Genomic DNA, 20,000 nt, shown 5'->3' with positions numbered 1-20,000 from the left:
ACCCCACGAGTTTAATTACCCCTCGCCGGTTTTATCGGACGAAACCGTGCTCTCGGGTTTCTTTATGAATACTTGGATCTCCGCGTTTGCGGAGTCCCCGCCTGCCGAGTCCGCCAGTCCGCGCGGCTAATTAATATTTGTCGCCATTACCCTCCGCGCGCGCGCGCGCCGCCCGGTGTCGTCGTAATACGCCGCGTACCCAAACCAGGTGCCCGACGATGGAACGATCTGCCATTGCCCGCCGTTCCGGCGACGAGCCAGGATAATTAAGCCGCGTACGCCGAAGTTTCGAAAGGTTTTCTTTTCCGCGGTTAGTAAGCACGCTGCCACGCGTCGTTTCGCGCCGAGTTGCGTTCGTACTTTGCGATATACGGCGCATGGGGAAACAGCGCCGTGAAAATCGCGCGAACTTCATGATCAGACCAAAGATCTGCGTCGTTTTTATAATTTCTAATTTTCTTTTTATTTTTAAGAGGAAACGTCGTATTTATGAGAGAGAGAGAGAGAGAGAGATATCTGATTCTTCTAATTTTCAAGAAAAAGATGTGTGAAAAAAATTGTGTATTATAATACTTCAATGATCTTACATGCTTTGCATGTAAGAATCGTGTTGTATGTCAAGAGATCATCAATCGCGCAATTATCAAGAGATGCTGAGTTCGCGGTAGACGTTGTAACGTAACGGGATTATGCGGAAGCGAGAGCTAGGGCGCAGGGTAGGACTTGTAGGGTTTTTAATTAACCGTTGCGGACACGGCGCTTGTGAATTACGACGGACACGGCGCGCGCTGGTAGCTCCAGCACGGAAAGAATCGCCGTACCGGCGTACGAAAATGATTAATTACGGCGGAGACACGACCTTGCCTTGGCTTGCTTCAACGGCGCATCGCCTTGTAATACGGCGCGATACTTATCGGGATGATTTACATCGCTGTTAAAACTGTCGACGTGACACGACACTGCCCAAGGAAATTACGGTGATTGTCGGCGCAATTAGACACGATTTACCTGATCTAGCCGCGTTCGATCACGGTGATCACGACTCAATCAACCCAAGAGATTTTGTCGAGATCAGTTCACTATATGTTTTGTTTCATATGGGGTTTATATGGAAATGAATATTTGCGAGATTGTGATAATAATTATAATAACGCGATGAATCACATTGAAGATGATAATGTGCAATTCCATATATTGGGTTGTTCGGAAAGTAATTTCGTTTTTCACAAAGAGATGTCGTTAGTCGCGTTCCTCGATACTTAACCTTACTCTAAGCAACAAATTCGTTTTATATTTTGACAACTGACATTTCAGACGTCATTTAGTATCTTATTGTGTTGCGATCTGTCAAGTAATTTTTGTTTGGCATCACATCAAACATGGAAAATCAAAGTGAGCATTTTCGTAATATTTTACTTTTTTACTACCGAAAGGGTAAAAATGCAGTGCAAGCGAGAAAAAAATTCTGTGCCGTGTACGGAGAAGATGTATGGAGTGAACGTCAGTGTCAGAATTGGTTTTCAAAATTTCGTACTGGAAATTTCGATTTGAAAGATGCGCCACGTTCAGGTCGGCCAATTAAAGCTGATGACGGAAAATAAAGGCTCTGGTGGATGCAAACCGTCGCATAACAACACGCGAAATTGCTGAAAAGTTAAATTTATCGAATTCGACCGTTTACGATCATTTGAAACGCCTTAGATTCGTTTCAAAGCTCGATATTTGGGTTCCACACAATTTCAAGGAAATTGACTTGATTCGACGCATTACCATCTGCGATTCATTGTTGAAACGTGAAGAAAATGAACCATTTTTGAAGCGAATCATAACTGGAGATGAAAAATGGATTGTTTACAACAATGTTAAGCGAAAACGATCCTGGTCCAGGCAAGATGAACCTGCTCAATCGACATCCAAGGCAGATATTCATCAAAAGAAGATCATGCTTTCTGTATGGTGGGATTGGAAGGGAATCGTATTTTTCGAGCTACTACCAAGCAACCAGACGATTGATTCGAAAGTGTATTGTCGTCAGCTGGATGAATTGGATGCTGCCATCAAGCAGAAGCGACCGGAATTGACGAATAGGAAAGGTGTCGTATTCCATCGCGACAATGTCAGACCACACACAAGTTTGGTCACTCGCCAGAAGCTTTTACAGCTTGGATGGGATGTGCTACCACACTCACCATACTCTCCTGATCTGGCACCATCCGATTACCATTTGTTCCGGTCTCTACAAAATTCTTTGAACAATGTAAACTTCGATTCAAATAAAGGCGTCAAAAATCACTTGCTTCAATTTTTTGTCAATAAGGAGAAGAACTTCTATGAGCGTGGATCTTAAAGTTGCCAGAAAGATGGCGAAAGGTAGTGGAACAAAATGGCCAATACATCATTGAATAAAATTTATTCTAAATATGAAAAAACCGCCTTTCATTTTTCCTTGAAAAAACGAAATAACTTTCCGAACAACACAATAGTTATTTATGGATATAACAAAATTGGTATTGATAATTAAGCGAGGCGAGTGTGTCCAAAACTCTTGCTTTTTGTTTGGCTTGCCAGGTTCACGTTGCTGCTATTAAATGCATAAAAGAGCACCGTTATTATATGACTTTTCTAAGTGCCGAGGCCTGCTTTCTTGCTCGATCAAACTCGGTTCTTCTCTATTTGTAGAGCATAAAGAACTACCGCGGCTGGATCCGCTTTCTCACGAATCTCTCTCCGGTAGGACTGCAAGATATCCTCGCCTGAGGGTGCAACCCACGCCTCCGGGCGGCCAATTAAACGTGATTATCCCTCATTAAGGACGAATTCGAAGGACGAGGCACGGTTGCGTAATTGTGGGAATGAATCGTCCGCATCTCTCCGCGTCGTTCGTGCAGGCCGCTTTCCTTTCTCCATGTACTCTCCGTTTCTTCAACGTGCGTAGCCGCGTGCATCGAGACGTTTGCGTGCACCCACGCTGGAAATTGATCCGCCTAGCCGGAAGCGACGCAAAGATTATCTCGAGCCACCGCAAAAAGAAGGAAAATCACCTGCCGAAGAAAGAATGTAGCTTACCGGAGTCTTCAGGACCGAAGATCTTTGCTCGCAAGAACCTGAATTCACGACGTAACATTTTTCATACGATGACGGAGAGATCCGAGACATTTCATGCGCGGAAATCGCGAGATCTCAAAAAATCTGTCTGTCCGCTGCCACCCGGGTCTCGTGACGTGCAATAACTTAGACGCAGCGCACGATCAGCCTTTTTCATCGATCACTTGTCCAGCACAGCGGAAAACGTCCTAGTCTTGATCTCGTTCGGAGATCGAACAGATATCTGCACAGTCAGGGTTCCTTGGACTCGTTACCTTGACGAATGTTCTCCTGCATAGGCTGTCGGGTCTATCGTTGATTAATCACTCCGAGATAGCCGGCTGTATTACTATTAGGTCGTCCGGAAAGTTCGTGCCGATTTTGAAGGAAAATTCAAAGGCAACATTTTTTTATGTCGATAAATATTTATTGACTTATGTATGCACCGTTTTGTTTCACAACCTTTGTCCATCTTTCACGCAACTGGAAGATTCCATTCTCCCAGAACTTCTTAGGTTTCTCGGCGAAAAACTCCTCAAGGTGGTTTTTTATGTCGATCAAAGAGTTGAAGTTCTTGCCGCTAAGAGAATTTTGCAAAGACCTAAATAAGTGAAAGTCTGAAGGTGCAATGTCTGGTGAATACGGTGGGTGAGGTGGCACATCCCAGCCAAACTCCAACAATTTTTGTCGGGTAGTCAAAGAAACATGAGGTCTGGCATTGTCCTGATGGAACACGACGCCTTCCTATTAGCTAATTCTGGACGTTTTTCCTGAATCGCTGTCTTTAATTCGTCCAGTTGCGAGCAGTACTTATCTGCATTTATCGTTTGGTTGTGTGGTAGGAGCTCATAATATAGAATTCCTTTCCAATCCCACCAGACACAGAGCATGACTTTTTTTGGATGAAGGCCGGCTTTCGGAGTGGTTAATGCTGGTTCATTTCACTTACCCCAGGATCTTTTTCGTTCTACATTGTTGTAAATGATCCATTTTTCGTCACCCGTCACTAATTGCTTCAAAAATGGTACGTTTGCGTTGCGTTGTACAGCGAGTCGCAGATGAAATGCGATCCATTAAATTTTTTCGGCCAAATTATGCGGAACCCATACATCATAGCGACTTACGTAACCAAGCTTCACTACATGATCGCGGACAGTGGTTTTCGATATTTTCAGTATCTCTGCTAATTCACGTGTCGTGTAGCGCGGGTTATTCTCGATCAGTGTCTTGATTTGGTCATCATCAGTAGTAGAGGGTCTGCCCGAGCGTTCTTGGTCTTTGAGGTTAAAATCACCAGCTCTAAACTTAGCGAACCACTTACGTACGGTTCTTTCAGCTAAAGCGCCTTCTCCGTATGTTTACGGACATATCGAATTTGTTGCTTGTGAGGCATTTTTGCCTTTCCGGTAATGAAAAGCATCAAGTGTCTAAATGTTCTTTGTTTTCTTCCATCTTCAAAAGAGTACAAAACTGACACGAATCAATTTATCTGAAACAACTTTTTTCCTAAAGATGCGTTGAAATGTCACCTTTAAGCATATGTATATAAATCGTATGTTTTCAATAACATTGATATATTCAGACATGTTCCAACGCCATCTATTAAAAATCGGCACGAACTTTCCGGACGACCCAATATATTACTTTAATTTCTGCGTCGCACGACACAAGAATGTTGGCGACCGTCCCTGTACGTGCGCTGGCCCGCGCATTTTTATCTGTATCATTATCACGACAGGTTGTTTGTCGTGCCGAGACGAAGGGGAGGTGTTCCTACCAAATGTATGCCGCGAGTCAACAACTCGGTACGCGTGGTTGTTTGAGTGTTTGACTTTCCCAGACCGGCGAGAGGAGCGGTCCTGGACGCGTATATCTACCTGCACCTCGGGTACTCCTTAAAGTTCCTCAAATGTTGTCTCAGGCGGGTTAGATACCGCAACGGTGTCGCGCATGGTTCAACCTTAGATAACGCAGCGGCCTCCTTCGAGATTAGGTCTCCGATTCGAGAAGGCGGGTCCCAGAAGAAGGCTTCATCTCGAGGAGATGATTCGCGCCCGCCGATCATCCGTGCGATCGGAAGATAAAACATCCGCGAACGGGAGCAACCGTGCATTTCGATTTTCGAACCGCATTCTCCGCGTGTTTGTCGATCGTAATGTTCAAAGGAGGACAGAGATTAGCATGCTGATTGCGGACGCACGTATCTCCACGATACGTGGCCACGCGCACGTATCTTGACGAGCCGACGTGTCTTCGATGACGTCGGCGAGTCTCACCTTCGGCTTGGGATCATCATGCGGGCACTCACGTGTACTTCGATATCGCGGAAACGTGATGTCATGTGGTGATTCGCTATCTATAGCTGCCGATTCTCGATTTAAGTACGTATGTCGACTAGCCCGAGATCGTATCTGAAGTTTACGCGCGCTTAAAAATCGCATACGGCACAAAAAGCTTGCAGCAATGATGGATATTGATGAATATCGCAGGTAGACGCCTGCGTCTCGCAGCAAATGATGATATGAATTTTCATCGAAATGTTTAAACAAACTAAGGCGGCCTTTCTTTTTATACAGACGCATGTGTTGCGACGAATTAATGCAAAATTGTTGCATTGTTTTTATATCATATCGGAGTGCTGCATTAATTATTAATCAGGTGATCCGAACGTATTCTATTATACATACATACACAGTAAAAAATAAAATGTTAATGTTAACATTTTTTGCATGTCCCAGAAAGTCCACTCTAAATTTTAAGTTAAAGTAACTCATTCGTCATGTGTTATTTCTTGACAAACTAGAAATGTTAAGTAATTAACACAATACTTTACATTTATTTTTGTTATTGTAACTTTAAGTGTGATGTAAAAATAACATACAAAGTAATTGAAAACTACATGGAAGAGAAGTTACAATGACTCATCAGGAAAGTTGATAGAACATTTTCGTTCGTACAATATGAACATTTACTTTTTATGTTATATTAACACACGATAGTAATTATTTCAACTTAAATTATTTTTGATAGAAACATTTAATTTTAGTAAATTTGATTATTTTATATGTCAAAGTTCATGATTATTTGAAGATTTACTTTAACTTCTTTTAGAATGTTAAACTGACTTTGTGACATGTTGATTGTTTAAAATTATTGTGTTAAAAGCATTTGAAATATTATTCCATTTCTAAGAGACATACACAAAATGTTAAGTTATGAAGTTAACATATAAAATTGTTATAAAAATAATAACATATCAGTTGTATGTTAATTTTACATTGAAGTAGTAATCAAAACGTGGCAACACAAGAAAATTTTAACATATGGACGCACAATTTTTAACGGTGTATTGAAATGTGCCACGTCTCATATGCCTTGCCTTTTACACAGTAAAAAATAAAATGTTAATGTTAACATTTTTTGCATGTCCCAGAAAGTCCACTCTAAATTTTAAGTTAAAGTAACTCATTCGTCATGTGTTACTTCTTGACAAACTAGAAGTGTTAAGTAATTAACACAATACTTTACATTTATTTTTCTTATTGTAACTTTAAGTGTGATGTAAAAATAACATACAAAGTAATTGAAAACTACATGGAAGAGAAGTTACAATGACTCATCAGGAAAGTTGATAGAACATTTTCGTTCATACAATATGAACATTTACTTTTTATGTTATATTAACACACGATAGTAATTATTTCAACTTAAATTATTTTTGATAGAAACATTTAATTTTAGTAAATTTGATTATTTTATATGTCAAAGTTCATGATTATTTGAAGATTTACTTTAACTTCTTTTAGAATGTTAAACTGACTTTGTGACATGTTGATTGTTTAAAATTATTGTGTTAAAAGCATTTCAAATAATATTCCATTTCTAAGAGACATACACAAAATGTTAAGTTATGAAGTTAACATATAAAATTGTTATAAAAATAATAACATATCAGTTGTATGTTAATTTTACATTGAAGTAGTAATCAAAACGTGGCAACACAAGAAAATTTTAACATATGGACGCACAATTTTTAACGGTGTATTGAAATGTGCCACGTCTCATATGCCTTGCCTTTTACACAGTAAAAAATAAAATGTTAATTTTAACATTTTTTGCATGTCCCAGAAAGTCCACTCTAAATTTTAAGTTAAAGTAACTCATTCGTCATGTGTTACTTCTTGACAAACTAGAAGTGTTAAGTAATTAACACAATACTTTACATTTATTTTTCTTATTGTAACTTTAAGTGTGATGTAAAAATAACATACAAAGTAATTGAAAACTACATGGAAGAGAAGTTACAATGACTCATCAGGAAAGTTGATAGAACATTTTCGTTCGTACAATATGAACATTTACTTTTTATGTTATATTAACACACGATAGTAATTATTTCAACCTAAATTATTTTTGATAGAAACATTTAATTTTAGTAAATTTGATTATTTTATATGTCAAAGTTCATAATTATTTGAAGATTTACTTTAACTTCTTTTAGAATGTTAAACTGACTTTGTGACATGTTGATTGTTTAAAATTATTGTGTTAAAAGCATTTTAAATAATATTCCATTTCTAAGAGACATACACAAAATGTTAAGTTATGAAGTTAACATATAAAATTGTTATAAAAATAATAACATATCAATTGTATGTTAATTTTACATTGAAGTAGTAATCAAAACATGGCAACACAAGAAAATTTTAACATATGGACGCACAATTTTTAACGGTGTATGGATAATTACGAGAAAAAGGATAGCATTAGATTGCTACGCGTTGCATAATGTAGCCGCGGTAGCCGCATGGAGAACCGAGAGTAATGAATATCTTACAAACAACTTGACGTCGCATCGGCGGGAGTCGCGGCCGATGGTGCAGCGGCCAACGTCTGGTCTCATTTTAACAGGTGTGCGCGTTATTTGATCAGTCCTTTCCCGCGGTATATTTGTTTTACGTGACGCTCGTGCGTCCGAGGCGAGCGAGGCGGTCTAACGAATCGTGGAAGGGCCCCCTAAGTTCCTAACGCCGCGTAGGCACAAACACGTTTGCGAGCGCAAGAAAAGATGGAAAGAGAAGGCGAGAGAGAGAGAGAGAACATTCTTTTTTTTAGGTTTACTTAGAAGCAGATGCATTAGAAAACTCGTATGACGGCCCTGCGTTCCCGATCAAGGCGGATGCTTGATGTCGCTCGCTGCCTTTCAAATATCGACATATCGAGATCCGAATGAAAATATCGAAATCCATGAAATGCGTTAGTAATTCAAGCGTTTCATCGATGCTTTTATTCGATCGGCGAGCAGATACACGCGCGACGATTGCGAAGAATCCCGCTTCAGCGTCAGGGATGACGGTCTTGGATAAGGACGCCGTTGGAGGTCTCTCTAAGAGTTAATAATGTTTAATTACGTCGAGACATATATATTGTTTTAATTACAGCGGGACGCTTTCTTGAAACGTGTACGTCGCCGCTATCGATACATGGGCGCGCATAATTGTGGCCTTACGATAAGCGAAACACATCTTCAGGCTCGCGAGGTAAACGAGCAAACGTGTTTCGTGCATTTTACCCACCGCGAAGGATTCGTGAAGTCGCCGCGCGACTCCACGATCGTCTGGAACCGCGTCGAGATTTTGTAATAAAACTGATCGAGATCGAGCCGCCGTCAGATAAAGAGTCGCGCTCCGAGGATGAGCGAGGCAGTTAAGGGGGGAGCCTGCTTTAAAACGCTGAAAATAAGGTATATTTTACGAATTGTTTTTGGAGAAACTATACAGCGGATCATTATAAAACTTTGATGCATTTATTAGTACATGTTTAAAGATAAAAAAATTATTTTTTGATTTGAATATATCGCTTGTAGAGGTCGTCCTGGAGAAATCTTAGTGTAGCCGCGTCGCCGGCGTTGCAAATTGGTGAGAATTCTCCCGCCTCCAAATTTCGTCTAAACTGAAAAATTGAAATATGTTCTCGTTATTTATGAATTCCCATCGTCGATGAACCAAAGAGAGAAGAAAAAAGTTGAAAAGTGCCAAAATGGTGGAGCTTAGGACACAAAAGTACGATTTTTAGGCAAAGTTTTTGAACTTTTTCATGCAAAAGTAATTGTTTAACTTAATGTTTTTATTAATATTAAAGGCTCATCGACGATGGGAATTCATAAATAACGAGAAAATATTTCAATTTTTCAGGTTGGATGAAATTTGGAGGCGGGAGAATGCTCACCAATTTACAATGCCGGCTGCACTAAGATGCCTCCAGGACGACCTCTACGGGCGATATATTCAAATCAAAAAATAATTTTTTTATCTTTAAACATGTACTAATAAATGCATCAAAGTTTTATAATGATCCCGCTGTATAGTTTCTCCAAAAAAATTCGTAAAATTATACCTTATTTTCAGCGTTCTAAATGTAAGGTCGTCAAGTTAGGTGACTCACCCTGTATAATTCCAACGTTGTGGGTTCTACGTTCGCGTTAAGGGGGGAGCCTGCTTTAGAACGTTGAAAATAAGGTATATTTTACGAATTGTTTTTGGAGAAACTATACAGCGGATCATTATAAAACTTTGATGCATTTATTAGTACATGTTTAAAGATAAAAAAATTATTTTTTGATTTGAATATATCGCTTGTAGAGGTCGTCCTGGAGAAATCTTAGTGCAGCCGCGTCGCCGGCGTTGCAAATTGGTGAGAATTCTCCCGCCTCCAAATTTCGTCTAAACTGAAAAATTGAAATATGTTCTCGTTATTTATGAATTCCCATCGTCGATGAACCAAAGAGAGAAGAAAAAAGTTGAAAAGTGCCAAAATGGTGGAGCTTAGGACACAAAAGTACGATTTTTAGGCAAAGTTTTTGAACTTCTTCATGCAAAAATAATTGTTCAACTTAATGTTTTTATGAATATTAATGGTTCATCGACGATGGGAATTCATAAATAACGAGAAAATATTTCAATTTTTCAGTTTGCATGAAATTTGGAGGCGGGAGAATGCTCACCAATTTACAATGCCGGCTGCACTAAGATGCCTCCAGGACGACCTCTACGGGCGATATATTCAAATCAAAAAATAATTTTTTTTATCTTTAAACATGTACTAATAAATGCATCAAAGTTTTATAATGATCCCGCTGTATAGTTTCTCCAAAAAAATTCGTAAAATTATACCTTATTTTCAACGTTCTAAAGCAGGCTCCCCCCTTAAGATAAGTCTGAACAGCGGTCGATTCGGAGCAGATATCCTCCCTATAATTGGGTCGCTTTATGACACCTCTCCCGAATCCTGCAGGCAACTGTGCTGCCTGTGCAATGTCATCTTCCTTAGATAAAACCGCCGGTCTCTACGCTCGTCGTCGCGCACCCGCGCGGCGAACGCTCGCGCCCGATTACGCGACCGATCGCAAGACGCGAGATAAGCTAATCGGCGTCGTAAAAAGAGTAATTTGCGCGGATGACGCCGCGGGTATAGTCAAGGAAAAAGAAGAGTGCGTCGTTGCAGGCGACAACGACGCAGGGCGTCGTCTGCTTCGGAACCTCGAGCGCGCGGTAGAACGCACGTTAGAGCGAAGCGTGTGTTCTGCTCGCCGGAGAACCACGAGGGCACGCGTTCTTTCTTTTATTTGCTACTTAGTGCTGGAACAGCCGCTCGTTAACATATTCAAGAACGCATCCTTGTTAACGCCAGCGGCCAGTTGCGCCAACGGTCGTTAACGCCATTCCCGAGTCTCGACTCCCTTGCCTCGTATTCCAAACAGAATAGCTAATCACCAACCGAGGTTGGTTGATCCAAATTGCCGATGCAGCGAGATCTGGCGTGGGTTGCAAGATACCGAGAGATTACAAGTTACTTACGTAAAGGTGATAATCGCGAGATGTCGTAATGATAATCGTCTTTGGTACATAATAGATATTATAACGTGAGCGCGCTTGCGTCACGTTACCGCGACGACGTGGCCCCTTGAGGGCATCCGCAACGTTAATTTACGGGTGACGAATAATTCTACACGGTGGCAAACATTTCTTAATTTCGCCGAAAAAAGCAAGGAAGGGAAGTTTCATGGGTGGCCCATTACGTTTCTTAGTGACAGCGGATTATCCTCAGAAGGCCGCCACATGCGCTCCACGAAGCAGATCTCTGTCTTTGGCTTTCGTACGGAATTACATCGACCCTAATTTCCTTTTAACCGGCAATATCGTCTCCGCTATATTTCTGGCAATTTGTCCTGTCGGACAGGTGCCGAAATGAAAGACCACACGAATCGCTGCCGGAAGAAATTTCAGGAAGCTAACGATAATACGCGTAAATGTTATCTACGTATTTGGATGACGACATAATTCACGAGGACTCAAGGTAACTATACGGGGTGTCCCGGGTTTTAACCGACAAACTGCGGGAGCATATTCTACTAGTGGAAATAAGAAAAAATTCTTATATCGAGTTTGCTTAGAAATGCTTTATTACAAAGTTATAAACCAATATTGAAAAGAAATATGAGATAAGTAACAACGGATTTTTTCACAAAAATAAAAATTATCTACGCAATGATTTAGTGACGCATTTCAAAATGTTGTCCTTGCGCATCGATACAAGCTAGACATCGACGTAGTACAGAATTTGTTACAGTACGACATTCCTGAAAATTTTGTTGCATCTCAGTAACTGAATTAGTAATTCGTTGCTTCAAATCTTCAAGCGAGATTACTTCTGTACTGTAAACTTTATTTTTTAAAGTTGCCCATAAATAAAAATCAAGAGGCGTTAAATCGGGCGATCTTGGAGGCCAGAAAACCGGTCCTCCTCGACCAATCCACCTATGAGCGTAATGTTCATCTAACCAGTTTCTAACTTGTCTAGCATAGTGCGATGGACAACCGTCTAACTGTATCCAGCTGTTTTGGCGAAACTGCAGTGGCACATTTTCGGTCGTCGGTGTCTTAGAGCTGAACGAACGTCATCATATTCATTCATAGGTCGAAATGAACCCAAATTACGTAATTGCAAATGGGTATTACTAAACACAGAACTATCTGGTACTCTCCTGTTAGGAAATCTACGTTGATACTCTCGTACGGCAGCTCGTGCATTTCCGTCACAGAATCCGTACACGAAATGAATATCGGTGTATTCCTCATTTGAAAACACTTTTGGCATTCTGATAGTAATTGCTAGTTCACACGACGATTGAAATCTAACGGCTACTGTTGTGAAAGTAACAATCATACTGAATCGTTTCAACATAGTGAACATGAATACATGTGAACATCTTCGACCTTCCAAATTCTACACTATGTTCCGTTGTTACTTATCTCATATTTCTTTTCAATATTGGTTTATAACTTTGTAATAAAGCATTTCTAAGCGAACTCGATATAAGAATTTTTTCTTATTTCCACTAGTAGAATATGCTCCCGCAATTTGTCGGTTAAAACCCGGGACACCCTGTATAATAGAGGAGAATCCCCTATTATGAGATATGCTCCTAATATGAGATAATGGGGTTTCTGCTAAACTAGTGAGCACTATCTGTTAATTCCACCATAAACTTATTACTCTTGGTGTAAAATGTATTTAGTGAAAAATTCATTGTTCGTTATTGCGTTTAGCTTTTGCAAGAAAAGGTTTGTGAAATTGTGAACATGTCAAAGAAACTTAAGGTAAGTCTTTAAACCTTGTTTATTACATAATAAAGAAATGGTTGGCAATAAATTCAGTATGCAATGATAGAGTAGAATCGTAGTAACAGGAAAATACGCGATTTGTTGAATTGCTTAATTGTAGAGGTTAGATTTCATGATCGCGGAACCGCTGGGCGTGTGGCTCGTATAATGAGATATTCAGGTACTCTTAATATGAGATAATTATTGCTCGAATATGAAGATTATGTAGTGTAATAAAAAGAAAGAAAATACTACTTAAGGGTAAAGAAAAGTTAATACGAATTTTGGTGTATTTAATTTTTATAGAATCTGACTATGGAGGTTAGAGAAACGAGGAAGCGTTGACAGTGGAATCGTGAAGATTTGGCGAAGGCTGTGGCAGCAGTATTTTTATAAAAATATCTAATAAAGTTTTTTACTTGCAATACTGATGTATTTTGCACTTTTAACACCGATTTCTCGAGGTATCTTATATTAGGAGCACACTTTCTCGATCCTGCGTAAAGCTCTTTTTTCAAATTTTTTTAATTTTCAGAAAAAATAATATTTAAATTAGATTTTTCATTTCACTAACCTAAAGCTTATTAAATTCTCTTCAAGAGAACGTATTACATTTTAAAATTCTGCCTATAGATTTCCTTACATTCGGCAAAATCGATATGGTATCTCATAATCGGGGACTTTCCTCTACACAAATTTATATAAAAGGAAAATAATTTAACAATTTTCATCGAGTCATGTTTGACTCTTACATTGTTGTTACACTATTATCAAGATAACAAAAGTCCCTTGTCATCTTGATAAAAGATAACAACAAATCAGTGTTGCGTATTTTATAAAATAATGAACGCGTAAGGCCGAGTGCTTCCGAGCGGCGCGCCAGACAAACGCGTGCGTTTCCAGAGCTTTGCGCTCACAAGGCAGAAAGCGTAATGCCGCACGAAAAACGTAAAAAATAATGAAGACGGACGCGCGAGAGAGGTTGCAGGTGGTCGGTGTCGTTGCACCTTTAAACGCGGGTCCGTCCTCGCGCAGGAACCGCGAACGTGACCGTCTCGGTGCTCGGGGCGTCACAATTCCGCACAATTACAGATTAGTCACACTCGCGATTCGGCCCACACCTGTTGGCCCTAATCGCCGTCAACAATCTTGCATCTCAATTCGCCGTGGCCCCGCGGTATATTGATTTTTTGCCGGCGATTCTTATGAGGCGGAATATAACGTCTAACGACCGCGGATCGCTTTCGGAGGAGGCGCAGAGTGCTGATGGTCCTTCGCTATTCTGGCGCGAGACGAAGACGAAAACTACGAGATTACCGCGCGCACGGTGGTCCACCGCACGCGAAGACTCCGTGTGTCTAAGAGATTCGTTTATTCATGACCGGATTTCGGGATTATACTTAACGCTAATTATTATGTTGCGAGCGACCGCAAAATTTTCAACCAAAATAGGAGTTTGCTAGTCTTCCGAGAAAACCAGTGAATACAGATACAATAGCTATTCCAGCTTTTCGATAAAAAGAGGAAAAGAATCTGAAACCACACACATCTCGTCTCGTCTAGATTTTCGATTGCTTCAACTGAGGAAAACAATAATGACCATGCAACTATAGAAATGCAGTCGTTTTAACATTTACGATATTGATATAAATTTTAATTATTTGGAGAACAATATTCATTGTTACGCTGTTAATTACGTGGTTTAATCCCCAACAATTAAACGGTTCAGCGTTGATACATTAAAATTGACTGCAAAATTCCAACAACTCAAAATGATCATTAACGATCATTTTGGAATGTCAGGGGATATCCTGGGGCATCAGTAAAGGAGGATGTGACTGTCTCGACGGTCTCAATCGTCAGTCGTCACGCAGCAGCCAGGAAGGACCTTCATCCTGACAAATGATGCAAGCTGGTCTCCGAAAACGGCCGACTCGGAATAATTACGCGGCTCCAGAAATACGGGAAGCCGGCCGACGGGAAGAAAAACATCGACTCTCGCACAAAGCTTAAAGCATGAAAAATTAAAGTCGAGTGTCGTCCAACCGCCGTGTCGCCGCGCTTAAGCGGATTCCCTGATAAATGGACGAGAGGCGAGGAGGAAACGAAATCCGTAAACTAAAGAGATGCCACAAGTTTTGGCTTAATAGGAAAGCGAGGCGGTCCCATGGAAATTCTCTACGGTTATATATGATGATGAATAAATTAGGGAGGTAGTTCCTAATATATCTCGATATTAGATACACAAAAAATATTGGGTTGGCCAAAAAGTATTTGCGTTTTTTTATATAAATAAAAGGCGAATTTTTCATGGGAGACAAAAACTTTATTAAATAATATATTGTCCATTTTGTTTGATTATCTTTTGCCAGTTTTCAGGCAACTTCATGATTCCGCGCTCAAAAAAGTTCTTATCTTTTTCAGCAAAAAACAATTCCAACAACGATTTCATATCCTCATCAGCAGTCAAGGTTTTACCATTCAAGGCGTTTTGCAAAGAACGAAACAAATGGTAATCTGATGGTGCCAGGTCTGGCGAATATGGTGGATGTGGTAACACATCCCATCCAAGCTGCAACAATTTTTCACGAGTGACCAAACTTGTACGTGGTCTAGCGTTATCATGGTGAAACACAACACCTTTGCGATTCACCAATTCTCGACGTTTCCGTTTGATGGTATCATTTAATTTATCCAGTTAGACAGTATACGTCTGAATTAATGGTTTGATTCCTTGCAAGCAGCTCAAAATACACAATACCTTTAAATTCCCACCAGACTGACAGCATAATCTTTCTTTGGTGAATATCTGCTTTTCGAGTGCTTCGAGCAGGTTCATCACGATCTTTTTCGTTTGACGTTGTTGTGGACGATCCATTTTTCGTCGCCTGTTATCATACGTTTCAAAAATCGATCATTTTCCTCACGTTTCAAAAGAGAATCGCAGATGTCAATACGCTCAGTGAGATGAATTTCTTTGAGCTCATGTCGTACCCAAATATCGAGCTTACTAATGTATCCAAGTCGTTTTGAATGGTTTTCAACACTCGATTTCGATATGTTAAGATTCTCAGCAATCTCTCGTGTCGTTAAATGCCGATTGGAATCGATCAGTGCCTTTGTTTTGTCATCATCAATTTCGATTGGCCTTCCTGAGCGTGGTGCATCTTTCACATTAAAATCTCCAGATCGAAATTTAATAAACGAATTTTGACACTGCCGCAGTTTTAAAGCATCTTCGCCATATATTGGGTTGGCCAAAAAGTAATTGCGTTTTTTTTAATATAAATAAAAGGCGTATTTTTCATGGGAGACAAAAACTTTATTAAACAATATATTGTCCATTTTGTTTAATTATCTTTTGCCAGTTTTCAGGCAACTTCATGATTCCGCGCTCAAAAAAGTTCTTATCTTTTTCAGCAAAAAACAATTCCAACAACGATTTCATATCCTCATCAGCAGTCAAGGTTTTACCATTCAAGGCGTTTTGCAAAGAACGAAACAAATGGTAATCTGATGGTGCCAGGTCTGGCGAATATGGTGGATGTGGTAACACATCCCATCCAAGCTGCAACAATTTTTCACGAGTGACCAAACTTGTACGTGGTCTAGCGTTATCATGGTGAAACACAACACCTTTGCGATTCACCAATTCTCGACGTTTCCGTTTGATGGTATCATTTAATTTATCCAGTTAGACAGTATACGTCTGAATTAATGGTTTGATTCCTTGCAAGCAGCTCAAAATACACAATACCTTTAAATTCCCACCAGACTGACAGCATAATCTTTCTTTGGTGAATATCTGCTTTTCGAGTGCTTCGAGCAGGTTCATCACGATCTTTTTCGTTTGACGTTGTTGTGGACGATCCATTTTTCGTCGCCTGTTATCATACGTTTCAAAAATCGATCATTTTCCTCACGTTTCAAAAGAGAATCGCAGATGTCAATACGCTTAGTGAGATGAATTTCTTTGAGCTCATGTGGTACCCAAATATCGAGCTTACTAATGTATCCAAGTCGTTTTGAATGGTTTTCAACACTCGATTTCGATATGTTAAGATTCTCAGCAATCTCTCGTGTCGTTAAATGCCGATTGGAATCGATCAGTGCCTTTGTTTTGTCATCATCAATTTCGATTGGCCTTCCTGAGCGTGGTGCATCTTTCACATTAAAATCTCCAGATCGAAATTTAGTAAACCAATTTTGACACTGCCGCAGTTTTAAAGCATCTTCGCCATATATTGGGTTGGCCAAAAAGTAATTGCGTTTTTTTTATATAAATAAAAGGCGAATTTTTCATGGGAAACAAAAACTTTATTAAACAATATATTGTCCATTTTGTTTGATTATCTTTTGCCAGTTTTCAGGCAACTTCATGATTCCGCGCTCAAAAAAGTTCTTATCTTTTTCAGCAAAAAACAATTCCAACAACGATTTCATATCCTCATCAGCAGTCAAGGTTTTACCATTCAAGGCGTTTTGCAAAGAACGAAACAAATGGTAATCTGATGGTGCCAGGTCTGGCGAATATGGTGGATGTGGTAACACATCCCATCCAAGCTGCAACAATTTTTCACGAGTGACCAAACTTGTACGTGGTCTAGCGTTATCATGGTGAAACACAACACCTTTGCGATTCACCAATTCTCGACGTTTCGTTTGATGGTATCATTTAATTTATCCAGTTAGACAGTATACGTCTGAATTAATGGTTTGATTCCTTGCAAGCAGCTCAAAATACACAATACCTTTAAATTCCCACCAGACTGACAGCATAATCTTTCTTTGGTGAATATCTGCTTTTCGAGTGCTTCGAGCAGGTTCATCACGATCTTTTTCGTTTGACGTTGTTGTGGACGATCGATTTTTCGTCGCCTGTTATCATACGTTTCAAAAATCGATCATTTTCCTCACGTTTCAAAAGAGAATCGCAGATGTCAATACGCTCAGTGAGATGAATTTCTTTGAGCTCATGTCGTACCCAAATATCGAGCTTACTAATGTATCCAAGTCGTTTTGAATGGTTTTCAACACTCGATTTCGATATGTTAAGATTCTCAGCAATCTCTCGTGTCGTTAAATGCCGATTGGAATCGATCAGTGCCTTTGTTTTGTCATCATCAATTTCGATTGGCCTTCCTGAGCGTGGTGCATCTTTCACATTAAAATCTCCAGATCGAAATTTATAAACGAATTTTGACACTGCCGCAGTTTTAAAGCATCTTCGCCATATATTGGGTTGGCCAAAAAGTAATTGCGTTTTTTTTATATAAATAAAAGGCGATTTTTCATGGGAACAAAAACTTTATTAAACAATATATTGTCCATTTTGTTTATTATCTTTTGCCAGTTTTCAGGCAACTTCATGATTCCGCGCTCAAAAAAGTTCTTATCTTTTTCAGCAAAAAACAATTCCAACAACGATTTCATATCCTCATCAGCAGTCAAGGTTTTACCATTCAAGGCGTTTTGCAAAGAACGAAACAAATGGTAATCTGATGGTGCCAGGTCTGGCGAATATGGTGGATGTGGTAACACATCCCATCCAAGCTGCAACAATTTTTCACGAGTGACCAAACTTGTACGTGGTCTAGCGTTATCATGGTGAAACACAACACCTTTGCGATTCACCAATTCTCGACGTTTCTGTTTGATGGCATCATTTAATTTATCCAGTTGACGACAGTATACGTCTGAATTAATGGTTTGATTCCTTGCAAGCAGCTCAAAATACACAATACCTTTAAATTCCCACCAGACTGACAGCATAATCTTTCTTTGGTGAATATCTGCTTTTCGAGTGCTTCGAGCAGGTTCATCCACGATCTTTTTCGTTTGACGTTGTTGTAGACGATCGATTTTTCGTCGCCTGTTATCATACGTTTCAAAAATCGATCATTTTCCTCACGTTTCAAAAGAGAATCGCAGATGTCAATACGCTCAGTGAGATGAATTTCTTTGAGCTCATGTGGTACCCAAATATCGAGCTTACTAATGTATCCAAGTCGTTTTAAATGGTTTTCAACACTCGATTTCGATATGTTAAGATTCTCAGCAATCTCTCGTGTCGTTAAATGCCGATTGGAATCGATCAGTGCCTTTGTTTTGTCATCATCAATTTCGATTGGCCTTCTTGAGCGTGGTGCATCTTTCACATTAAAATCTGCAGATCGAAATTTAATAAACGAATTTTGACACTGCCGCAGTTTTAAAGCATCTTCGCCATATACATCACGTAACTTTTTATGAGCTTGCACAGCGTTTTTCCCTTTTCGGAAGTAATAAAACAAAATATGAGGAAAATGTTCTTTTTGATTTTCCATTTTGAAATCGACGGCAAAGAAACAATTGTTAACGAAATCGTGTACTTTCTTTTTGTAAAACAAGCTTGAACTGTGAGTTGTTAACCTACATAATGAATTTGCGGTTTAGAATGAAGTTAGTTACATTTCAAGACATGTATGTCCATCTATTGGAAAAAACCCAATTACTTTTTGGCCAACCCAATAAATATCTCATTTCCCGTTTTAAGCGTGGCATATATAACAAAATATGAAATGGGCTGCAAATCATTGAAGTCACAAGTGGTCTCTCGACTAGTCTGATCTTCCAAATAAATTTAGATGATCAAAATTATTTGACTTGCCAAATTAATATGTTTTCATAGGACCGTTGCGTCCTCGACTTGTTCGAACTGTTTTAATCTCTGCGTAATATACGGCAAACAGATTGCACAGTGCGATTCGAACGAAGCGACGAGGCGTGAATGATCGCCAGCGATTGATACGATCTGCGCGGCTATCGATCTTCCTTTCTTTGCCTGTTGCCTTTTACCGTTGTTACACCCGCGTATTACAAGCAATGAAACCTACACCTGTTATTTCACGGCCGCGTCGATTTATTTGCGATATGCATGCTACGCACCGTGATCATTGAGAGCGAACGAAAGCCTCTTAAATGGGTGCATAAAATTAAGCTTGAATGAGAGTCGTGCTGCGCTCGGAAAACGGAGCGTACGTTAGCAAGTCCGTACAATTCTGATATTTTAATTAATCGAATTCATTGATCGAAATTCATTGATATTATCTGTTCAGATTAGACATACGCACGACATATTCACTGGTATATAATATATACCATCCCTATTTTGAACAAATAACACGCTTAGCTCGGTGACATCAGTCGCCCAAGTAGAGGCTCGTGCAGCAAACGATATTAAAAATGATGGTTGTTAAGCGTGTCGCATGTGAG

Source organism: Ooceraea biroi, chromosome 13 (assembly GCF_003672135.1).
Source record: "Ooceraea biroi isolate clonal line C1 chromosome 13, Obir_v5.4, whole genome shotgun sequence".
In the NCBI taxonomy this organism is placed as follows: Eukaryota; Metazoa; Arthropoda; class Insecta; order Hymenoptera; family Formicidae; genus Ooceraea; species Ooceraea biroi.
The sequence above is the reverse complement of the archived record's forward strand: the minus strand, read 5'-3'. Positions refer to the sequence as shown.